This window comes from Ornithorhynchus anatinus, chromosome X5 (assembly GCF_004115215.2).
Source record: "Ornithorhynchus anatinus isolate Pmale09 chromosome X5, mOrnAna1.pri.v4, whole genome shotgun sequence".
Lineage (NCBI taxonomy): Eukaryota > Metazoa > Chordata > Mammalia > Monotremata > Ornithorhynchidae > Ornithorhynchus > Ornithorhynchus anatinus.
The window spans coordinates 35,313,049-35,333,452 of NC_041753.1; positions in this window are offsets into that span (position 1 = coordinate 35,313,049).

Consider the following 20,404-nt stretch of genomic DNA (forward strand, 5'->3'; position numbering starts at 1 on the left):
ATAAGATTGAAATATATTTCATAAAATTATTTACATTATTTTACTAGATTCTATTCCAATATTATGTTTAAGTAATTTTAAGACTAGAGGGGGAGACAAAGTAAATTACATATAGGGGAAATAGCAGGGTATAAGGTTATGTATAAAAGTGCTCTGCGGCTGAGGGTAGGGTGAATATCAAGTGCTTAAATGATATATTCTGTACACATGAAAATTCACGTTCATTTCATAAATGTGTATGCCCATTGATGTACAACTTTTTCATATTGATATTAAACATATCTCTACATTAGAGTGGCATATTAAGGACTAAAGCATTCTTAAGAAAAAAAACCACGCATTATACTTTCATACTGGAAATTCACGTACAACCTGAAAATACAGAAGGATGGCTTAAGGAGTTATCTGAACTATTTTTTTCTTTTGCTGCTATCATCCCACGATAGCAAGGATCAACTTCTAGATGATGAATCAAGTGATTCAGAAAAATACCCCTATCCATCAAAATGAAGTAACAAAAAAATCTAAATATACCCCCCTTGCTGCACTGTGTGAAAAGTTGGTGGTCTAACATTTAAATCAACAAGCATAATAATAACTGAATCATGAGCAAGGTATAGTTATAAAGTTGACTTGTGAGGAAGGAAGAATGGAAGCAGGGGAGGGTAGTGCAAGAAGAAAGCAGATAGATGAGGGAGATAATAGCACTTAGGAATTTTAATTTAATTGTATTTTTTCACGGTATTTGTTACCACGGTAGATAAAAGATCCTAATGGCTACCCATTTCTTCTTATTTAATGCAAGAAGCAGCATTGCTTAGTGGATAGAGCAGGGGCCTGGGAGTCAGAAATACCTGGGTTCTAATCCAGGTTCTGCCACTTTTCTGCTGTATGATCTCAGGCAAGTCATATAACTACTCCATGCTTCAGTTTATCTCATCTGTAAAATGGAGGTTAATACTGTGAGTCCCATGTGGGACCTGATCAGCTTGTATCTACCCCAGTGCTAAGAACGTGCCTGGCACATAGAGCTTAACTAATACCATGCTATTGTCTCCCTCTTATCTATCTGCTATCTTTCATTCATTCATTTATTCATTCATATTTTTTCTTCTTTTTCAAATGCTGTTGAGTCGTTTCTGACCCATAGCAACTCAATGGATATGCCCTCTTCAGAATGTCCTATATTCTGTCATACAGTCATTCTGGTATGTGTAGCCATAGAGTTTTCTTGGTAAAGATACGGAAGTGTTTTTCCATCGCCTTCTTCCACGCAGTAAAAACTTGAGTCTTTTTGATCAACATGTTGATCACTTGATCATCGTCTTTTGACTCTTTTCCATGCTGCTGCTACCCAGCATAAGTAAATTGACTTTGTCTGACACTTTGGCTTAGACCTTTCCATTATGAGAAGCCCTATATGGCATAGCTCTAAGCTTCATCAGCATCTGCAAACTCTTCTGCCATGATAAGGAGTCAATTCATAGGATTCGTATTTATTGAGTGCTTACTGCATATAGAACATTGTACTGAGTACTTGGAAGGGTACAACACAACAATATACAGACACATTCCCTGCCCACAATGATCTTATTGTCTGGGGGGTGGGGAGAGACTTCTTTCACTCTTGCAATCTTCCCTCCTCACATGCTAACTTTATAACTATTCCTTATTCATGACTCTATCATCTCCCACCTGTTCTCATGCTTTCCTGCAGCCTTAAAATCCATCACCACTCAAGTCCACCAAATCATGGCCCTTCCCACCTTTGAAGCACCACAAGAGGTATTCCCTGATTGATTTTCCACGTTCCTATTCATGCCATACCATTAAGCTACCTTCATACAAATGTTCATTTTTGTTGTTATTATCTATCAAAAGAATTGCTTACTTTGGTTTCTATCAAGTGCATCTATACTCTCTTTCAGTTACCTACTGTACAACTGGCAATTCGTCCATGAAATTGAAAGCTCCCCAAGAGAAGGGTCATGTCTTTTATTATTATTTAATGTTCAAGTTTCTTAATAGAGTGCTCAACCCAGAGTAAGCATTCAATAAATGATGGTGATGTTGAAGATCAATCATTTGAGGAGGCTCTGACAAGACCTGAGAGTTTCCATGGAGATCTGAAAAGGGCTTCTAGCCTGTTAGCTTTTTGAAGCCTGACCCCTTCCAGTCTCCACCCACACAAACCAGCTGCCCCCATTTTCAATCCTGCACCCCAAGTGAAAAGTTGGCATTCCTGATCCCAAATAATAGCCACATTGTAGCATAAAGTGGGAACACAAGTTATAGTAGATTCACTGGGCAATACATCCATACCTTCAGAGTGCAATATATGAGACCAGTCTCTGTTGCCAAATTGTACATTCCAAGCACTTAATACAGTGTTCTGCACACAGTAAGCGCTCAATAAATATGATTGAATGAATGAAATAAGGAGTCCTAGTAATAATAATGATAATTGTGGTATTTGTTAAGCACTTTCTATTTGCCAATCACTGTCTAAGCTCTGGATAGATGCAAGATAATCAGGTCCCACTTGGGGCTCACAGTCTAAGTAGGAGGAAGAATAGGTATTGAATCCCCATTTTTCAGCTGAGAGAAATGAGGCACAGAAAAGTTAAATGACTTGCCCAAGGTCACACAGCAAACAAGTAACAGAGCCAGGTTGAGAACCAAGGTCCTCTGACTCCCAAGTCTAGGGACACACAGGATGGGGGGGGCAGAATTAAAGCAACCTATGTTAGACACTGAGATTTATTACATACGTTAAGAAGGTTGCTTGATGTTAATTTTTATTAGGTCAGTTCTGAATGTTTAAAGGACCCAAATAAAAATAGTGTGTGCAGAGTGATGTATAAGGTTATCTAAGGAAGTAGGGTGGCTCTCTGAGTAGAGAGGAGTGAGATTGCGAGGAGCAATAGCTGTAGATGCTAAAACTATCAAGCTAAGCAAAATGCCAACCGTGGAGCAGTCTGAGCTTTCCATATTTGTTTTCTGTGTGAATCGTTCAAGATGACCAACTGTGTGTGATTTATCATTATCAAAGACCTGTTAGTCTTTCTGTTCCTGTTGTTAAAATGGTGGTCAGACCCGTTTCAGATCATATTTATCTTGTCAACATGCTCTCCAGAATGTTTTCTCATGATTGACTTTTCAGTGACTTACCTCCTGTAATTACAAATATTCCTTTTTCATAAGTATCCCTAACCTAGATTCTGGGAGAAGCAGCGTGGCTCAGTGGAAAGAGCCTGGGCTTCGGAGTCAGAGGTCATGAGTTTGACTCCCGGCTCTGCCACTTGTCAGCTGTGTGACTGTGGGCAAGTCACTTAACTTCTCTGTGCCTTAGTTCCCTCATCTGTAAAATGGGGATTGAAAGTGTGTGAGCCCCACGTGGGACAACCTGATTACCCTGTATCTCCCTCAGCGCTTAGAACAGTGCTCGGCACCTAGTAAGTGCTTAACAAATACCAACATTATTATTATTATTAGATAATTGTTTCACAAATTCATGCTGCTGTGGTGTCCACCTAACATATCATGGAGATTGAATAAATGAATGAATGAATTAATTAATTTGAAAAATGCATACGCAAATTAGTTATCATTTGGCATTTTGTTCAGTTAGTAATTCCCTGGTTCCCATTTATTGAGGTGATACAAATGAGTAAGTGAGCTCACAGAGTACCTGCATTGTTCTAACTTTTAACCAGACTTCATAACTGTCTCTGGCTAACTCTCCTCTCCATCCTTTGAACAACAATTCATCCATCCTTGCCTTTGTTTTACAAGTCTTCTCTTCGAGGAAATAGAGCAGTCACAATAATATCAGTAATATGGATTTTGAAAATAATTATCTTTTCGTTTTTTCCTAATGAAAAGCAGAAATGGCTAGTTCTAAAACTGCCTTCTCAGCTGCTGCTAAGATTAATGTACTGATTAACACCTTTTCCAAGTTGGATTGGAGGTGAAAGCAATTCCATTTGGCAAAACCTCATCCCATTTGCTGACATCTTCATTAACCTCACTGATAAGGAAACCATTTCACAATAAAAATTCTCAAGGCTGGAGATTTTATCTTCCTAGCTTTGGCTAACAATGCTAATTCTCAGTGTGAAACATGCAGGTTCAATTGCCTTGATAATTTCATGGTGCCCTATGTTTTTTGTTTTGTTTTGTGGTTTTTTTTGTTTTGTTTAAAAGGTTGACATAAAGAAACCAATTATTTCATACTCACTAGAGGAGTTTGATTTTCCAAAACATGTTTCATTTATATGAGAAAGAGACAGAGCAAGGATACTGGTACAAAGGAATATAACCATCATAATGGAAACAGAGAGAGAAATTCGTTTGGGAAAGGAAAATAATTTGGTTCATTTCATTTTGAGACATCCACATCCTCTAGACAGAATGCTCTCTGAGGTCAGGGATCACGTCTACCCACTCTGTAGTATTGTACTTAATGCAGTGCTCTGCATATAGTAAGCACTCAATAAATAATACTGATTGATCTTCCTTACAGTCTCATATTCAACAATATAAGAATCTTCTTATTTAGTGGATATTAGGTTTTAGAGAACACAATGAGCCTTTATTTCTTCCCTCTGTCCCTTGCCTTGACTTGCTCCATTTATTCACCACCCTCCCCAACCCCCGACTACCCTCAACCCCACAGAATTTATGTATATATCAGGGGATTAAAAAACTGTGAGCCCCACGTGGGACAACCTGATCACCTTGTATCCCCCAGCGCTTAGAACAGTGGCTTTGCACATAGTAAGCGCTTAACAAATACCACAATTTTTAACTTATTTATGTTAATATCTGTCTCCTCCTTCAGGCTGTGAGCTTGTTGTAGGCAGAGAATGTGTCTGTTATATCGTTGTGTTCTACTCTCCCAAGTGCTTAGTACAGTGCCCTGCACACTGTAAGCATTCAATAAATAAAAATGATTGATTGACTGATTGATCTGTACAGCTTTGCATCAGGATGAACATCTTACAACTGTGTGCTCCTGCCCGGGCTCAGGTCCTTGCAGAGGAGCAACTAGTTTTCTCATATTTTCCCATTGCTCTTTCACTTCAGTGATCTCATTTTATTCTAACAAGATCCCTTTGAACTAAGGGGAGGTAGGTATTTTTGTCTCCGTTTTACAAATAAAGAAATGGAGGCACATAGAGACTGTTGTTTTGCCCAGAGACACAAATCAGGTGAGTGGCAGAGCTGGGAGGGGAACCCAAATCTCCTATCTCCCTCTCTGATGCTCCTTCCACTAGTTGAAACACATAGCTCTCCAAGGTAAGAAAAGTCACACCTAGGACATATAGAAAAATGGAGATTTCATCGTTTGGATGCACTGAGAAACCTCAGAGTTAGTCAAAAGCCATTTCCTGGAGGACTCATCTGGAATTACCCTTAGAAGCTCATCTCTGGAACTTATTCCCTAGCCCTAATAGATTTTCGGGAGAACAATGGCACTTTTTTAGGGTGACCAGTCTGGAACCAGCTGACCTGAACCTGGACCTGGTCTGGACCTAGCTAACCAAGTCCACTTCAAGATGCCGTCTTGGCAAGATTAAAGTAAGAAAGTAAAGCACAAAGGCCCAATGGGTGGAAATAGAAGGGCAGAACATTTTCTCAGAGGGAGGAGCCAACTCTGTTGTATTATGCTCTTCCAAAAGGTTAGCACAGTGCACTAAGTACATGATAATTGATTGAGCCGAAGTGACCAGAGGTGGACGCAGAGCTGGGCTGGGACTACCCCTTCCATCTCCTCTCAGCCCATCACCCACCACACAGTGTCACTAGCCAGGGTGGCCCTTCAGAAGCCAGCCTTCCACTGCCTCATCCTCCTATCTGTGCCCTCCTCCCTGTTCCTCTCCTTTCTCCCCATACTGCCCCACTCCCTCCCCCACTCCCTCCCCACTGGCCCACTCACTCCTCCCTGTTCCCCTCCATTCTCCCTGACCACACCCCCCCCCACCTCCCACTGCCCACTTCCTCCCCCAGACCTCTCCTCTATGCAACTGCCAAGATGGCCAGGCTCCCATGCACAGTCTGTTCCCCACCTAGGAATGGGACATGGCATGGAATTGCACCACCACCTCCTCCACTCATGGCCTGAGTCCCAATTTGAATTGGGTTAGAGACCAGATCTCCTCCTCATCCTCTCTCTCAGTCAGTGCTGAGAACCTCATGAACTTCACAGTGCTGGGTTCAGGCTTCTCATTAAAAAAAAAAAATTAAGGTGGCTCTGTCCAAGCTTCTCACAAGGGGTCGTGCCAGGGCATTCCTCACCAAAATCCTGACCCCAGAGGCCGCTCCCCCTCCGGGGGAGAGGGAGGAAGCAGAGGCACTCTGGGGCGGAGTGGAGGGGGTAGAGGGGCACCTCCCTCTTCCCCAGCTCTGCTCCCTTATCACTGGGTCAGTGACTAATAGAGTTTAAACCACTTAGACAATGGAGGAGGTGGCGAGAAACTGTGGCAGCTTGTTCACTCAGCTTGGAGGACTCTGTCAGATAAACGAGTCATAGTTCAAAATGACAATAATCCTTCATGAAACCAGATAGAAGAGAAGCCATTAGATTTATTGAGGGCGAGGTAATTGGTGACCTCAGATACTGCAGTTTCAATGGAGTGAAGGAGACAAAAACCTGCCTGTAGTAGGTCAAGTAGGGGGATGAGGTCTGATATGGTATCCAACCCTGACCGGAAGAAAGGAAGACAAAGGATGAGGATGGTATTTGTTAAGCGCTTACAATGTGCCGAGCACTGTTCTAAGCACAGGGGTAGATACAGTTTAATCAGGTTGTCCCACGAGAGGCTTACAGTCTTAATCCCCATTTTACAGATAAGAGAACTGAGGCACCGAGAAGTTAAGTGACTTGCCCAAGGTCACACAGCTGACAGGTGGCGGGGCAGGGATTTTGAAGACTTATACAGCAGTAGTCAGGAAGCAGAGGAAAAATTGGCCATCAATTACTCTTTTCTGTGTCGAAGAGAGACACTGAGCTGCAGGCCAGACTCTGAGTCTTAGGAGGTATGTTGACAAACAATCAGTCAATCAAAGGTATTTATTGAGCACTTACTATGTGCAGAGCACTCTGATAACCCCTTGGGACAGTACAATACAACAGAGTTAGCAGACACGTTCCCTGCCCACAGTGAATTCATTCATTCATTCATTCATTCATTCAATAGTATTTATTGAGTGCTTACTATGTGCAGAGCACTGTACTAAACGCTTGGAATGTACAATTCGGCAACAGATAGAAACAATCCCTGCCCAATGACGGGTTCACAGTCTAATCGGTGGAGACAGACAGCAGAGTGAAACAGAACAAAACAAAATCAAGACAAGGTTATCATGATAAATAGAATCAAGGGAATGTTCACCTCATTAACAAAATAAATAGGGTAATAAATAATATATACAAATGAGCACAGTGCTGAGGGGAAGGGAAGGGGGAAGAGCAGAGGGTGCGGTGGGGAGGGGAGGGGGCTCAGCTGAGGGAAGGAGAAGGGGGAGGAGCAGAGGGTGGAGGGGGAGCAGAGGGAAAAGGCGGGGCTCAATCTGGGAAGGCCTCTTGGAGGAGGTGAGCTCTCATTAGGGCTTTGAAGAGGGGAAGAGAGTTAGTTCGGCGGAGGTGAGGAGGGAGGGCATTCCAGGACAGTGGTAAGACATGGGCCAGAGGTCGACAGCGGGATAGGCTTGAACGGGGGACAGTGAAGAGGTGAGCAGCAGAGGAGCAGAGTGTACGGGGTGGGCAGTAGAAAGAGAGAAGGGAGGTGAGTTAGGAGGGGGCAAGGTGATGGAGAGCCTTGAAGCCAAAAGTGAGGAGTTTTTGTTTCATACGGAGGTTGATAGGCAACCACTAGAGGTTTTTAAGGAGGGGAATGACATGCCCAGAGCGTTTCTGCAGGAAGATGATCCGGGCAGGGGAATAAAGAATAGACTGGAGTGGGGAGAGACAGGAGGAAGGGAGATCAGAGAGAAGACTGACACAATAATCTAGTTGGGATATTATGAGGGCTTGTACCAGCACTATAGCTGTTTGGATGGAGAGGAATGGGCGGAACTTGGCGATATTGTAAAGGTGAGACCGGCAGGTGTTGGTGACGGATTGGATGTGTGGGGTGAAGGATCAGATGTGGCCTGTCAGGGCAGTGTTATTGGATTTTAGTATTAGTCTAACTTTTTCTATGCCACTCCTTCATAATAATAATATTAATAATAGCATTTGTTAAGCACTTACTATGGGCCAAACACTGTACTAAGCACTGGGATGGATACATGTAAATCAGGTTAGACCCACTCCCTGTCCTACATGGGGCTCACTCACAGTCTTATTCCTCATGTTTTACAGATAAGGGAACTGAGAAGTGAAATGAGTTACCCAAGGTCACATAGCAGACAAGTGGCAGAGTTGGGATTAGAATCCAGGTCTTTCTGACTCCCAGGCCCATGCTCTATCCACAGTGCCACGCTGCTTCTCTATCTGTATCACTATTTATGAATTCCAGTTCCCCAGGGCTTTTGAGTGACAGTCTTTGCCCAGAATTGGGTGGCTTCAGTTTGCAACATATAGAAGCAGTGGGGGTCAGTGGAAGGAGCACGGGCTTGGTAGTCAGAGTTCATGAGTTCAAATCCCGGCTTGGCCGCTTGTCAGCTGTGTGACTTTGGGCAAGTCACTTCACTTCTCTGTGCCTCAGTTACCTCATCTGTAAAATGGGGATGAAGACTGTGAGCCCCACGTGGGACAACCTGATCACCTTGTATCCTCCCCAGCTCTTAGAACAGTGTTTTGCACATAGTAAGCACTTAACAAATGCCATCATTATTTATTTATTATTACATAGGCTGGCCAAATGTGTAAGGCAGATATTACAGCACTGGACATGGCTGTATGGATATCGATGAAGGATGGCTCAGAGAGGTTTGGAGAGGTCTTTCCACATTAGCGTGGAGGTTGCCCAGGTATGTTTTTCGGTCAGAAAATAGTGAGGGACTTCCAAATGCGCCCAGAGGTAGAAGAGACTGACTGCCTATTGATGTTACCCAGCTAACAGAAACAACCATCCTCACCAGCAAATAATTCCCCTGCAATTTTCCTCTGCTGGCTCTGGTCTGTCTAGTGATATTTCAATATTTGTTTCTTTCTATTTCTGTTTTCTTTATTTTCACAAGAAAGTTAAAAAGACTTCCTCATCCATATTAAACCACCCTGAATATCATATTCAGAGGTGGCTTAAGGAATGGTTGCATGGCCTAGTGGTTAGAGCATGGATCTAGAAGTCAGAAGGACCTGAATTCTAATCCCGGCTCTGCTACTTGTCTGCTGTGTGATTTTGGGCAAGTCGCTTCACTTCTCTGTGCCTGGAGTTTTAATCCCAGCTTTGCCACGTGCTTGCTATATGACCTTGGGCGAGTCTTTTAACTTTTCTCTGCCTTAGTTCCTTCCTATTTAGACTGTGAACACCATGTCAGACAGGGACTATGTCTGACAAGATTACCTTGTATCTACCCCAGAGCTTAATACCATTTTAACATTTAGGAAGCACTTAAGAAAGATTATTAGTAATATTATCATTATCCATAAAGAAGATTGAACACTACAATTGTCCTTAATACTCTCTCCCTCTCTTCCACTACACCTTTTCCTTTCCTCTGTACTTCTTCTCTGTCCTCCTTTTCATCCCTTCTTTCTTTGCTCATGTGTGGCCATACTTTTTTGGGGTGGGGGTGGGTGCTGTCACCAGATTTCTGATGATTTTAGGCTTTGGCCAATTTCTCCACCTGAAGAAAAACCCTCTTGGGATTTTCAAAGTCCCATTACATACTGGGAAAATTTTCTGGAAATGTTTAAGAAATCTTATTTCTTGGGCTGAGAACCCCTTTGGTGTTTCAATGAATAAGAAAAGAAAATTAAAGAAAAAGAACTTGGAAGAAAAGTGAGGTGGAATTAATGAGAAATGCAAACTTTCCTGCAAATTGTGGACCTGGGCAGATTCTCACAACTTAATATTTTCAAAATATTTATCTTCCTCTTTCCTGGTGGCTGCTTGATGATATCTCCACTGCATCTTTTTTTAGAAAGAATGTTTTTCATGATAGGCCTCATCAGTTACGCTTCTTACTTTGGGGATTCTGGAGAATCTCAATGAGAGTCTTGGCCCGGAGCTGCAGGATTCTGAGCATGATTGTGCCGATAGCATTAACTGGGGGCGGTTAGATTGGAGGAGCCTACCTTCTGGGGCACCTTCTGGGTCTTTCACCTGCACATCCTTCTGCCCAGCCTTTAGGATATGCTGCAGAGACAAACTGCAAAGACAGAGAATACAGAGACAAACTGATCTTTCATTTTTGGACCCTGAGCCCCCTGAGTCCCAGGGACTGGGTCCGTGTATTATTTCCCGGTTCTTAGTATAGTGCTCTGCATGCAGTAAGCACTTAATTAAATCTGTGGCAGGAATATCCACAGTGCATTCAAGGCATTTTCTCAAAGTGGCCAAGCCAGGGAAGAGGGAGGGTGAGGCATTCTGTGATCCACGATCCTCCCACTCTCACAGCAGCTCGTTGTTCCCAGTCCCCATCCTCCAGAGGAGCAGTGGTGACAAGACACCCCAAAGGCCCCCTGTGTATCTTCTCTGTTCTCAGAGGGGTGGTGGCTGTGGACAGCAAAGTTTATGGTGGCAGACACAACACCCATGCTGCCCGCCCACGAGAAGCCAAAGTGCAGTGTTCTGAGGATTGCACATTTGTGTGAGTCTCGTGGGAATCTACCCTGCTCCCCTACAGGGCGCAAGATGCAGCCTTGTGAGGCTGAAGCACTTCCTCATCACACTGGGTGCATCAGATTGAATTATTTGACTGGCAGATGTCAATCAGAGGACATGGTTCAATAGAAGGTGGTAAATCAACATCTTCAACTAGGTGGAGGTAGATTAGGTACAATTGCCAGGCACATCCGTAATCCAATCAAATGCCCCTTATGCAAGTAGCACCCTGTCATGTACACCAATAGAGATCTAATAGAGTGACATTCCCATTCCTATAGGGACTTCAGAGATCTCTAAAAAGCCAAGTATATGTCAGTGGAACTGTTGGGTTATTTATGAAAATGGAACTTCCAGGAAAAGAAGCTGCAGCATCAGTGATTGGCTGAGTCTATCATACCACAGCTGAACATACTGCATTATAAAGCTGCTATTCCTGAAAATGAGATCAAAACATGGCAGCTTGCCAAGGTTAGCTGCAGCTACCAAAAGAAGTGCATAGATCCTGGAATTTTCTTTACCTAAAGCAATGTGCATTCATATTTATTTAGATTTGAATCAAGTACAGAATAATTTTGAGAGCAAATAAACTCTGCATAAAATGACAGGCAGGTTTACTCATGGCCTCCCGTAACACTTATGTACATATCTTATATACCCTATTACCTAAGCACTTACTCAACATATCCCTTTTCCTTCTTCCTATTGCATTAAGTTAGTTTGTCTCCCCCACTAGATTATCAACTCCTTGAGGGGAAGGTCTATGTCTGCTAACTCTATTGAATGTACTCTCTCAAGTGCTCACTACAGTGCTCTGCAGGCAGTTAGGCACTCATTGATCTGGATGTGATGGCCCAGCATTAGCACTATGCTGTGCTCACTCAGGCCACAAAGGCTTTTTGAACTCAAAAATTCTTGTTTGCCTCTGTATCTGTCTCACTCACTTGTTGCAATTCATTCCCTAGTGGAAACTCAACTAAAAGGGGAGTGAGAGTGTGGGTGGCACTGTGCAAACCACCATCACTATAATTGATGCCTTATATGGGTTCTCAGATCTCAAGTCCTCTTGCCAAAAGCCCTGGGGAGGAGAGTAAATGATGACAGGGGCAGGCAGAGAATGCTGCTGAAGTGTTTCAATTGTGAACCTGTGTGCTAGAGATATCAGAGTGATTGTTATCCATAGTGGACAAGAAGTGATGCTGGTGCCCATGTCAGCAGAGCAGTAGTATTAATTCATTCATTCATTCATTTGTATTTACTGAGTGCTTACTGTGTGCAGAGCACTGTACTGAGCAATTGGGAGAGTACGATACAACAATAAACAGACTCGTTCCCTGCCCACAATGAGCTTACAGTCTAGAAGGGGGGAGAGGGACATTAATATAAATAAATAAATTACAGATATGTACATAAGTACTGTGGGTCTGGGGTCAGGGGAGAACAAAGGAAGCAAGTCAAGGTGATGCAGAGAGGTGAGGGAGAAGAGGAAATGGGGGGCTTAGAGAAGGCCTCCTGGAGGAGATGTGCCTTCAATAAGACTTTGAAGCAGGGGAGAGCAATTGTCTGTCAGATTTGAGGAGGGAGGGCGTTCCAGGCCAGAGACAAGACGTGGGAGAGTGATGGGTGGTGAGATAGGCAAGATTGAGGCACATCAAGAAGGTTAGCAGTAGTAGTGGTAGCAATAGGAGCAGTAGTAGTAGCATGTGGCCTAGTGAAAAGGGCACTGACCTGGGAGTCAGAGAACCTGGGTTCGAATCCAGGGTCCACCACTTGTCTGCTATTTGACTTTGGGTAAATCACTTCACTTCTCTGTACCACAGTAACCTCATCTTTAAAATGGAAATTAAATCCTCCTCCCTCTAACTTTGCCCCATATAAGACAAGGACCATGTCCAACCTGATTAGCTTAGCCCAGCACCTGGACCGTAGTAAGGACTTAACAAGTACCACTGAAAAAGCAAAGTAATAGTAGCCATTCTGTGGGTGATACATCAACAGGGTTCAGCGCATCATACTAAGTGCTGGAAATTACTAGAGAGTACTGGGGATACTTGTTATAGAAGGGAATTAAATGTGAGGAGTGCTGTGGTCTGTCAGAGGGAGTCCCAGGCTGGGGAAACAGCGTGGGTGAGGAAATGCAGGCAGGAGCTGCAAAAATGAGATAGATTTAGGTTAGCTTGAGAGGAGCAAAGAAAGCAAGCTGGAGACCAGCAGTAGCAGGAGAGTGATCATTTTCAGGGATACCGCTGCTCTCCTCAGTTAAGGGAAAGAAAATGACCCCTAAAAAATCAGACTTGTTGACCAAACACATTCAGTTGGTCACTAGGCTCAGTGGTTCAAAAGAAAGAAATCAATGATTCTACCAACTCTCTTATATTGCAATGATGATGATGATGATGATAATGGTATTTGTTAAGCGATTGCTAAGTGCTAAGCACTGTTCTAAGCACTGGGGTAGTTACAAGGTAATCAGGTTGTCCCATGTGGGGCTCACAGTCTTAATCCCCATTTTACAGATGAAGTAACTGAGGCACAGAGAAGTTAAGTGACTTGCCCAAGGTCACACAGCAGAGAAGTGGAGGCAGGATTGAACCCACCTCCTCTGACTCCCAAGGCCTTGTCATTTCCATCTCCCAAGCACTTAGTGCAGTGCTCTACATACAGTAAGCACGTAATAAATACGATTGATTTATTGATTCTTGCTTCCCAGAATGTCTTAGACAAAATGGTGAAGAGCAATTATAGCCAGAGCACTGGCCAGATGTGACAGAGACATAGCAGCTCAGAGTGAGGCAAGGCTGCCCAGTGGATCTAGCCTGGAGGAAGTTGGTGCTAGATAGGTGTTTTTTGCTGGATTGGCAAACCACTTCAATAATAATAAGAATGATGGCATTTGTTAAGTGCTTGCTATGTGCCAGCGACTGTACTAAGCACTGGGGTGGATACCAGCAAATCCAGTTGGACACATTCCCTGTCCCATGTGGGGCTCATAGTCTCAATCCCCTTACAGATGAGGGAACTGAGTCACAGAGAAGTAAAGTGACTTGCTGAAGGTCACCCAACAAGACAAGTGACAGAGCCGGGCTTAGAACCCTTGACCTTCTGACTCCCGGATCCGTGATCTATCTAATACGCCATGTTGCTTCTGAGTGTGGTGGCGGGCTGATTTTGCTTGCAAGCCAGACAACTCTCCTCCAAACATTCATTAGAGGCTGAGACGAATCAACAGTTGTCTCATAGTGCTAGGCCTGAAAGTGATACAATCACATTATGCTACTCTCATCAGTTCATATGCCCAAGTATGACCCATTCTGATGACAGAAAACATCATTTCTATAAGAACGTAGACCCTGTCATTAAGGCATTCTCATGGAAGGACAAGCGTATTATTGTAAGCAATTTTAATGCCAGAGTTAATTGTGATTTTGAGGCCTGGGCACAATTCTTTGATAGGTATGATGTAAAGTAACCACACACAGCGCCCTTCTTCTGAATATGTTTGTAAGTAATAAGCAGATCAATCCATGGATGCATCCACATTCCCATCACTGACATCTAATATATTATGTCATTGTAAGGCAGCACAACAGACAGGATGACACAATCATGTTTTCGCCCTCTAAACTGTGAGCTCCTTGTGGGCAGGAGTTATGTCTGCTAACTCTATTGTAGTGTACTCTTCTAAGTGCTTCGTACAGTGCTCTGAACATAGTAATTACTCTTATTGAGTACTGTCATTTTTTGATCATTGTTGTTTTGGGCCTTGTCTTGAGGCCAGCAAAATGAGATTTAAGTAGGCACCATCATGACACTTCTTTTTTTTTGATGGTATTTGTTAAACACTTACTATGTTCCAGGCACTGCACTAAGCGCTGGGGTAGATACAAGGTTGTCAGATTGGGCACAGTCCCTGTCCCACTTGAAGCTCACAGCCTTAATTCCCATTTTACAAATTAAATAACTGAGGCACAGAGAAGTTAAATGACTTGCCCAAGGTCACACAGCAGACATGTGGTGGAGCTGGAATTAGAACTCAGGTCCTTCTGACTCCAAGGCCTGTGCTCTATCCCCATGCTGCTTCCTGCCCTTGCAAGCCACCTCTCAATCAATCAATCATTGGTATTTATTGAGCATCTGCTGTGTGCAGAGTACTGTACTAAGCACTTAAAAGAGTACAGTAGAGTTGGTAGACATGATCACTGTCCTCAAGGAGCTTACACTCCACTGGGGAAGATGGGCATTAATGTGAATTACAGTTATAGGAAGCAGCAGAATATAAGGATATGCCCATAAGTGCCCTGAGGGTAGAGGTGGGATAAGTATCAAAGTTCTTATTGGGTAGGGACCCAAGTGTCAGAGAACAGAGGAAGAATAGATGAGGTTACTCAGGGAAGGCTTACTGAAGGAGAGAGACGCAGCATGGCTCAGTGGAAAGATCCCGGTCTTGGGAATCAGGGGTCATGGGTTCTAATCCCGGCTCCGCTGCTTGCTAGCTGTGTGGCTTTGGGCAAGCCACTTAACTTCTCTGTGCCTCAGTTGCCTCATCTGTAAAATGGGGATTAAAACTGTGAGCCCCACGTGAGAAAGCCTGATCACCTTGTATCCCCCCCCAGCGCTTAGAACAGTGCTTTGCACATAGTAAGCGCTTAGCAAATACCACCATCATTATTATTATTATTAGATTTTATTAGGGCTTTTAAGATGGGGAGAGTGGTGGTCTGTTGTACATAAAGGGGAACGAGGTCTGGGCAGGAGGGAGTATGTGAGCAAGGAGTCGATGAGAGAGATGAATTCAAGGTACAATAAGTAGGTTGACATTAAAGGAGTGAAGTGTGTGGGTTGGGTTGTAGGGGGAGAAGAGAAAGGTTAAGTAGGAAAGAGAGAGTTGAAGCTCAGTGTGTGAGCTTTGACTCTAGATACCAAACATTGAAAGCTAGCCAACAGACAAGACCAGGATCCTGACTCATTTTCATAGTCTGTCTGCATAGACCTTGAGACCACATGGTCAGTATTCAAGGACACCATATACATCATGGCTGCAGATATTCTTGGCATTGTCAAGAGAAAACACTGAGAGTGTTTCAGTGAAAATGAGAGTGAGGCCAAGCATCTGTTGGATACCAAACACAGTCAACATCAAGCATAGATCAACAACAGGAATTCAGCAGAGAAAAAGGTGGCCTAAGCACATAAAGCACACTAAACAGCTGGCATAAATCTGACTACACCAGATGAAGGAGCTGCAGGCAAAAGCTGCCCATACGGACAGCAAGGTTTTATAACAACTCCATGAAGGCTATGGACCAAAGTACATTAGCACTTATTTCATTCTAAATACTGACTACAACTATCGATGTAGCTCACCGATCATGCTGCAGTCTCTGATGGAAGGGCTGAACACCTCAACAATGTTTCCATTTACCCCATTCATTAATTCACTGGAATAGTGCCAAAACTGATCTGGAGAATTTTCATACAATCTCACATTTCTACGAACCTTGTCAAAAGTACTGAAGGTACCAATACAATTCAGAAAAAAAAAAGAGCTATTGGTCCATACAGCATTCCTGGGTTGTTGTACAAGTATGGCTTGTACAAGCTCCCTAGAAAGCTTACCAGTCTGCTGGGCACCCCCTGAGATTGGAAAGAATGCCGCAGGTGTTCACAGATACTCATGTTGTCCATCTATATTAGGGGAAGGCAACTGTGCCTCATGCAGTAACCATTGTGGGCTCTCTTTCCTGGCCACTGATAGAAAGGTTGTAGCCAACGCTCAATGATCAGCTGACAGAAAAAAATAGTATTTCCTCACAGCCAGTGGGGCTTTTGATATAGGTGTGGTACAACTACTACTACTAATTATTATGGTATTTGTTAAGTGCTTACTATGTGCCAGGCACTGTACTAAGTGCTGGGTGGATACAAGCAAAATGGGTTGGGCACAGTCCCTGTCCCACGTGGGGTTCGATCTGTATTTTACAGATAAGGTAACTGAGGCACAGAAAAGTGAAGTGGCCTTCCCAAGTTCACACAGCAAAGAAGTGGCGGAGCTGGGATTAGAACCCATGACCTTCTGATGCCCAGGCCCATGCTCTATCCACTACATCATGCAGCTTCTCGTGTGATCTGATCTGATATGATGTGATCTTTGCTGCTAGACAGCTGAAGGAACAATACAGCCAATCAATGAAATTTATTGAATGCTTACTGTGTGCAGAAGATGGTACTAAGCACTTGGAGAGTACAGAAAGCAGAGCCAGGACCTGTACATGCTTTTCATTGACTTTACAAGGGTTATCAACTCAGAATGTTGATATGGCCTGTGGGACAATCTTCACAAGTTTAACTATCCAGAGGAGTTTATTAGCATAATAAGGTAGCTCCATGATGAAATTGAAGTTTGTGTTCTGGATCAAATGCCTTCCTGACAACTTTCACTGTCAGAAACAACTAGATGGTGCTTTTGCCCCATTGCTTTTCACTGTAATCTTCACAGCCTTGTTGATGGAAGCATTCAAAGGTGTAGAATGTAGGATCTACATACAGTATCTATACAGTGAACTCTTGAATGTGCAGCAACTCTGTACAAAGACTTTTATCTTTATGCTACTATTTGTGGATGATTATGGCCAACAGTCTTCAAGACATTCAATCACTCACCAAATATTTTTCATGGGCTACTAAATGCTTTGGGGTGACAATCTGAAAAAGACCAAAGTCATGCTTCAACCAAGGTCCAATAACAAAGCTCTTTCTCCTAGGGTATCCATAAACGGTGCCCAGATTAAAGCCATTTAAAAAAAAAAGTCAAAAAAGGGTGCTTTTGCAAAATGGCTCTGCTTTCTGATATTGATGATGACAACTCAGTGTGGCCAGCACAGCATTTGGAAAAGCTGGAACATCACCCTTGGAAAGAAAAAGAAGTCAGCCTAAAAACAAAAATCGCCATCTTTCAAGCCACTTCCATCACAACATTGTTCCGTGGCTGTAAGGCACAGACACCATACCATTGGCAAATACAACAACTTGACCACTTCCATCTGCTGTGCCTGAGGTGGATAGCCAGTACAAAATGGAAAAATTGTATCCCAAATACTGAGGTCCTGCAATGTTACAGGAACGGACACATTGCTATAAGCTCGTTGTGGGCAGGGCAGGTATCTACTAACTGTTATTTCGTACTCTCCCAAGCGCTTCGTACTGTGGGCTATGCTCACAGTAAGTGCTCAATAAATATGATTGATTGATTGAGCTCAGCTGTAATGGGGCGATGATCAAGTATGAATGGATAATAAATAGTATTTCCAAGACGATCTGTCATGGAGAGCTCAGGAGAACTGGAGCACACTCACTAGTTGGCCAAAAGAAAAGATGGAAGGACCATATGGAAGGATATGTATATCAGTGCTTCAGTTGCTCCTTGGCATGTGATTTGCCCTCTGAAGACAAACACATTAACCAAACACATTGACCCAGTGAAGGAGAAACACTTTAGGTAAAAGGTTACTTCAAACATTGCAGAACAACCATTGCTGACTTCAGCCTTCAAGTGCTCCCTAGAAACCACCAGGAGTGACAAGGCCGAGGCTTGACCATTGTTTTTGATGAGAGATTCCATTATCATCTTCATCATCATCTCCACTTGAATCTGTTTTCTTTAAGCACTTAATATTCACCCCACCCTCAGCACCATAGCACTTATGTACATATCCAAAATGTATTTTAATTCTGCCTCCCCCTCTAAACTATAAGCTCCTTAAGGGTGGAAACTGTCTGCCAACTCTGCTGTATTGTACTGTCCTATATGCTTAGTAGAGTACTCTGCACACAATAAGCACTCTATAAATATTGAATTGATTGATTGTCATCCTTCTCACCATCAGCATCTTAAATATATTGCCAGGGATATTTTTGGTTGTTGAATTTCAACTTTTCATTCAGTTCTCCCTCTAGACTGTAAGTTTGTTGTGGGCAAAGAACATGTCTACCAACTCTGTTATATTATACTCAACCAAGCCCTCAATACAGTGCTCTACACACTGCAAGTGCTCAATAAATATAGTTGATTGATTAATTTTGCAATTATCAGCAAATTTATCTATGTGTCTGTGAGTCTCTTGAGAGCCAGAAACCATTGTTTTTGTTAATATTAATTAATAAACATTATTAATTATGTCATTAAGTGAGAAGAGTGAGAGTGGAAAGAGCACTGGCTTGAGAATCAGAGGACATGGGTTCTAATCTCGGCTCTGCCACTTGTCTGCTGTGTGACCTTGGGCAAACCACTTCATTTCTCTGTGCCTCAGTTTCCTCATCTGGAAAATGGGGGTTAAGACTGTGAGCCCCACGTGGGACAACCTGATTCCCTGGTATCTACCCCAGCATTTAGAACAGTACTTGGCACATAGTAAGCGCTTAACAAATACCATCATTATTTTATGTGCCAAACCTGATGATAGGAGTAAAATATAATAATAATAATTATGGTGTTTGTTAAGTGCTTACTATGTGCAGAGCACTGTTCTAAGCACTGGGGTAGATACAGGATAATCAGATTGTTCCACGTGGGGCTCACATTTTTTAATCCCCATTTTTACAGGTGAGGTAACTGAGGCACAGAGAAGTTAAGTGACTTGCCCAAGGTCACACAGCAGACAAGTGGCAGAGTCGGGATTAGAACCCACGACCTCTGACTCCCAATCCCAGGCTCTTTCCACTATGCCACGCTGCTTCTCAATAGTGCTATGGGTGGCTAAAGGGTTGACATGACTACTGAGTTATGAATTAATTGGGAAGACTTCTGGAAAGGGCTGGGATTTTAGGAGAGTTTTGAAAATGGGCAGAGCCATGGAGTGACAGATATGGAACCAGTGTGGAGCAGAATTCTAGTGGTGGGAGAACAGCCTGAAGGAACAGACAAAAATGGGTGAGTCAACAGTGTGGTGCAGTTAGAAGGTGAGCTGGTGAGGAACAAAGTGTGTGAGCTTGGGAGTAGAGGTGAAGAGACCCACTATGTAAAATGGTTAAGCTGGTGAAGAGCCTTGAAGCCAATGATCAGGAGTTTCTGCTTTATGTGAGGGGGTCCCATAGACCTTCTTCTTGGTTCAGGTATTCTGATGCAGTGCCTTAAATAAATTGTGTTGTACAGTATGATCTGTATGTGTTAAGTGCCAAGAAAGATACTAACTTGGCAATACGTTCTCAGAACTGAGAAGATTTAAGAAGGCAAGAGTTAAATGTTGTGCTTCCAGTTCAGAAGAATGAAAAGTATCTGTTCTTGCCCTAATTCCTCTTTTCTGTTTCACACCCAACAATTTGGATTTCTTATGCTTTGTAATTAAAAAAATTTCAAGCATTCAACCAATTCATCAACTTAGTAGTTCAAGGCAATCACATTAAAGATGTTAAATGGTCTGGATTAATAATAATTTTTGAAATGTTTTTCTCCAGATATATTCATGTGTTTGGTTCCTAGAGACAGCAGCAAATAGAAAATCACCTGTAATGGTAAGTAGATGCTCTCCAATTCTTCATCTCAGCTCTGACAGGTTCACAGTTTAATGGGTGTTTTGTATATTCTACCCACACAGTAAATTATTATTATAATTGTTTCAATGTGACAGTTC